Source organism: Penaeus chinensis, chromosome 22, assembly GCF_019202785.1.
Source record: "Penaeus chinensis breed Huanghai No. 1 chromosome 22, ASM1920278v2, whole genome shotgun sequence".
NCBI classification, from domain to species: domain Eukaryota; kingdom Metazoa; phylum Arthropoda; class Malacostraca; order Decapoda; family Penaeidae; genus Penaeus; species Penaeus chinensis.
The window spans coordinates 12,782,658-12,787,657 of NC_061840.1; the positions used below are offsets into that span (position 1 = coordinate 12,782,658).

The 5,000-nt window shown below is 44.3% G+C and overlaps 1 protein-coding gene across 10 annotated transcripts in view; it reads left to right on the forward strand.

Moving 5' to 3' along the window:
- The window catches only part of LOC125036865 (proton channel OtopLc-like), a 245,003-nt gene that overhangs the window by 108,449 nt on the left and 131,554 nt on the right, over positions 1-5,000 (forward strand). The gene's annotated exons all lie outside the window — the stretch shown is intronic.

The following is a 5,000-nucleotide window of genomic DNA, read 5'->3' on the forward strand; positions in this document are numbered from 1 at the left end:
AAAATCAAGTGGAAACACGGAGAAGGGCGAAAGAGACATGGCGGCGTCAAGGGGAAGTGTCATGAGCCATTATTCATGATCATAGGTAAGGGGAGACGGGGGATAGAGGGAGGGAGGAGGGGGGCAGAATGAGGGGAGAAAGAGAAGGGGTTACGGTCAGGTGGTCATCTATGTCGAACGTTGAGGGGAGGAAGAGCAGAAAAAAAAATGGAGGGAGAGGGGAGGAAGAGGAGGAAATGAAGGGGGAGTAGGAAAAGGAGGGAAGGAATAGGAGGAAGAGGGGAGGAAGAGGAGGAAATGGAGGTGGATTAGGAAAAGGAGGGAAGGAATAGGAGGAAGAGGAGGGAGAAAAAGGGTAGGGAAGGAAAAAGAGGAAAGGGAGAGAGGAGGAGTGGGAAAGGGAGGAAGAGGGGGAGGAAGAGGAGGAAATGAAGGTGGAGTAGGAAAAGGAGGGAAGGAATAGGAGGAAGAGGAGGGAGAAAGAGGATAGGGGAGGAGAGAGGAGGAATGGGAAAAGGAGGAAAAGGGGAGGGGGAGGAGGGGAAACAGGTGGATTTGTTGTGCCGCGAGTGTTGGAATACTATATGAGGAGCTAATTTAATTTGTTTGTTTTTTTGGGGGGGGAGGGGGGTTTTTTTAATTATTCTTTAAAAAACGCATCGTTTTTATATTTTATGTGGTGTTATTTACTGGGAAATTTGGGTCGAAATTGCCCTCTCGCGGGTCTTTCCGTCTTCCAAATTTTGTATACTGTTTTTTAATTAGTATTATGCGTTCACATATTCATTTATTTAATGATTGAATCATTATCTCTATTAACTAACTTATTACATAATCAGATGTTTTTTTTTCCATTGTAATACGTTTTTTTTTCCATTGTAATACGTAATTTTCGTGATCTTGATTTGTTTTTATTACCTGGGGTCAAGAAGCCATTGGGGGGGGGGGGGTTTGGGGGGTAGTGAGGGAAAGCTGGGGGTTTTTTTTCCCAAAAGGAACGGGTTTCGGGGGGGGGGGGGGGGGGGGAAGGGGGCGACGTTTAAGGAAGTTTGGGGGAAAGTGGTTGGGGCCAAGGGAAGACAAGAAAATGAAGAGGGAAGGTTAAGAAGAGAGAAATTAAAAAGGGCGTGAATTTAATAAGTCGGCCCAAAAAAGGAGAAAATGTAAAGCGGTAAAAAAAGATTTAAGGGTTTGGGAAAAAAAAAAAAAAAATGGAAAAAAAAGGGGCGAAGATAAAGGAAGGGGAGTTAATGTTAAAATTTTTTAAAGAAAACAAAAACAAAAACAATACACTCAATAAAACATGTGTGAAAAGGAAACTTCAAAATAACAAGTTAAGCAAGTGGAAAGGTCAATAAACATAGGAGTAAGAAAAAAAAAAAAAAAAAAAAAAACGTAAGAAAGACAACTGTGAAAAAACAAACAAAACGGGGCAGTCCCCACCCCCCCCCGGGAAAAAGGAAATTTTAAAAAAAGGAAAAAGGGGGGAGGGGGGCCCCTGGGGGGGGTGAGGGGGGGGAGGTAAATTCGAAAATTTTAAAACCCGGGAGAGGGGAATATGAAGGTGGATAATCAGCTCATTGGGACGAGATTTTTGACGCGGTTGGGGCCCTCAAAGGGGGGACGGAGGCGATCGAGGGTGGGAGAGGAGAGGGGAAAAAAAGGGGGGAAAAACAAAGGGAAAGGGGGGGAGGGGGGAGGAGAGGAGAGAGAGAGAGAGAGAGAGAGAGAGAGAGAGAGAGAGAGAGAGAGAAGAGAGGAGAGAGAGAGGGGTGAGAGAGAGAGAGAGAAAGAAGAGAGGGTAAGAGGGGGGAGGGAGGGAGGGAGAGAAAGAGAGAGAGAGAGAGAGAGAGAGAGAGAGAGAGAGAGGAGAGAGAGGAGAGAGAGAGAGAGAGGAGAGAGAGAGGAGAGAGAGAGGAGAAAGAGAGAGAGAAGAGAGGGGAGAGAGAGGAGAGAGGGGAGAAAGGAAAAGGGGAGGGAGAGAGAGAGAGGGAGAGAGAGGGGAGAGGGGGGAGAGAGAAGAGAGAGAAGAGAGAGAGGGAGAGAGAGAGAAGGGGAGAGGGAACATGAATAAAGGGGACTAACAGGATTTTCAAAATAAAACAAGGAAAACACGCCCCGTTTCTGTTTTTTCTTTCTCTGTTTGATTGCATCGGGTAGAAGGAAGGGGGGGAGGGGGGGGGGAGGGAGGGGAAAGGAGGGGGGGGGAGGGGGGAGGGAGAAGGGAAAAAAGGGGAGGGAAAAAAAGAGAAATAAAGTGGAAAAAAAAAGGGGGAGGAAGAGGGGGGAAAAAAGGGGAGTAAGGAGGGAGGGGGAAAAAAGGAAGAAAGACAAGAGGAAAGGATGGGAAGAGGAGGAACTGAGAAGGAAAGGAAGGAAGGGGAATGGGGGGGAAATGAAAAATGTAGTAGAAAGACAGAGAGAGGGAAAAGGTAGGGGGGGAAGAAGAAAGAAGGGTAGGGTGAGAAGGGGAGAAAGAAGAGAAGGGAGAAGGAGAGAAAGGTGAGGAACGGATAGGGGAAGGGAAAGGGGGAAGGGGAAGGGTTGAAAAAAGGGGGGGAAAGGGGGAAAAGAAAAAGGGGGGAAAAGGGGGAGAAGAAAAGAAAGGAGGGAACGGATAGGGAAGGGGGGAAAAGGGGGGGGGGAAAAAGGGAAAGGGAGAAAGGAAAGGGAGAAGGGAAAGGGGGAAGGGGAAAAAGCCTTTTTTAAAGAGCGGAAAGTTTTCGGGTTTTGGGTGATGTAGGACCTTTGCTCTTGTGAAGCTGCGGGCTCGTGTTTTTGTCCGAAAGTGTCGCTCGGCGGAGGCGTGTCCGAGTTTTTGTGTCCCCGCTTTTGTTTTTGTTGTTGTCAGGGCTGGCGGGGCTTAATTAATGATGTTCTTTCCGTTTTTGCTTCTTGTTTTTGTTAGTGTTGATGTCGTTTTCATCATCTCTATCACAAACATGATTATCTTCAATGATATCACTATTGTTGTTGTTGTTACCATCATGTAATCATTATTGTCGCTGTTGATGTTGTTGTCATCATGTCCTCATCACTGTTATTTATTGTTATTGTTGGTACTAAGTTATCAGTTATATTATTATATTGTTATATTGTTTGTTGTTATTATTATTTTATATTATTATTTTGTTATTATTATTTTTGTTATATTATTACTACTACTAAAATTTTAAGGGGGTTTATTCTTATTATTTTTTGTCTTTATTATTATTATTGTTATTACTATTATTATTGTACTACTATTACTTTGTATTATTAAGAATATCTTTAAAATTATTTTTATTATTTTTTTATTAATTATTTTTTTTTTTATTTTTTTATTATTATTATTATTTTATTTTTGACCCCCCCCCACACGCACATACCTTCTCTTATTTTCTTATTATTACTTTTTTAATTTATTTGTTGTACTAACGTTATTATTATCATCATCGTCGTCTTTATTATCCTCGAAAGTGCGGAAACTCCCATAATCTTCCATAAAACTTTCGCTATAGAACGCCTCTTGTGGGGCGTGACGTGAAATCTTAAAGCAAATAAAGAGTGATTTTGGTAGTGACCTTGACGGAATCCTCAGCGAGGAGCTATCTATGCGCGCACATGCCCACGCCTACATGGATAGATTACATGGCACTCACATTGTTGGTTTTGGAAAAAAATGGGAAAATACACTAAAATAGAAAATTTTCTCTCTCCTCTCTTTTCCCTCCCCTTTTCTTCTCTCTCTCTCTCTCTCTCTCTCTTTCTCTCTTTCTCCCTCTTCTCTTTCACTTTTCTCTCTTTTCTCTTTCTCTCCTCTTTCTCTCTCCTCTTTCTCTCTTTCTTCTCTTTTCTTTCTCTCTCTCTCTTTCTCTCCTATTTCTCTCTTTTTTTCTCCCTTTCTTTTCTCTTTTTCTTCTCTTCTCCCCTTTTCTCTCTCTCTCTTTTCTCTCTCTCTCTTCTCTCTCTCTCTCTCTTCCTCTTTTCCTCTCTCTACTCTCTCTCCCTCCCCCTCCCCCTTCTTCTCTCTCTCTCTTTTCTCTTCTCTCTTCTCTCCCTCCTCTCTCTCTCTCCCTCTTTTCTCCCTCCTCTCCCCTTTTCCCTTCTCCCTCTCCCTCTCCCTCTCTCTCTCTCTCTCTCTCTCTTCTCTCCCTCTCTTCTCTCTCTCTCTCTCTCTCTCCCCTCTCCTCTCCTTCTCTCCCCCCCTCTCTCCCTCTCCCCTCTTCCTTCCCTCCTCCAATCTCTCTATCTATCTATTATTATCTCCATTCTTTCTTCACCCCATTTTCACCTCAGGCACGGACATCCAAAAACCCCCGTCTGTTGGAGTACAAAAAAATTTGGTATAACAATAAAACTCCATCAAGAGATAATTACGTCGGCTAGGCAGTTTGAGTGACGGCACGTGAGGGGTGGGGGGTGGGGGGGGGCGATAAAAAGATACACCAGCGTTTTGGAGGTGTGGGGGAGGGGGGTGAGGGGGATGGGAGGAAAGGGGGAAAAGGGGGATTGGAGGAGAAAAAGGGAAAAGGAGGAAGTGGGGGAGGAGGAGTGGGGAGGGGAGGAAAGGGGGGGGGGATTGGGAGGAAGAAAAGAATAGGGAGGAAGAGGGGGTGGGGAGAGAGAGGGGGAGGAGGAGGAAAAGGAAAAGAAGAAAGGGGAAAAAGAAGAAGAAGAAAGAGATGATAGAAGAGGACGTGGAGGTAGAGGAGGAGGAGGAAGAAGAAAACGAAAATGGAGATGGAGGTGGAATTAAACGTGGAGGGGGGGGGGGGGGGGGGAAGGAAAATGGGAAATTTTAAATGAGAGGAGTGAGGGCGAGGGAAAAATGGGAGTAGAAGAAACGCGGATAAATGACCATGGGGATAGGGAGAATGAGAAAGAAAGAAATGGAAGAGCAAACGATGCAAGGGCAGATTCCACCTGAAAAAGTGGAAATAGGAAAAGATACGAAATTAAAGGGTAGAAGAAATAGAGAGAGATATAATAGATGAGGAATAAAGATTAAAGAAAATAAT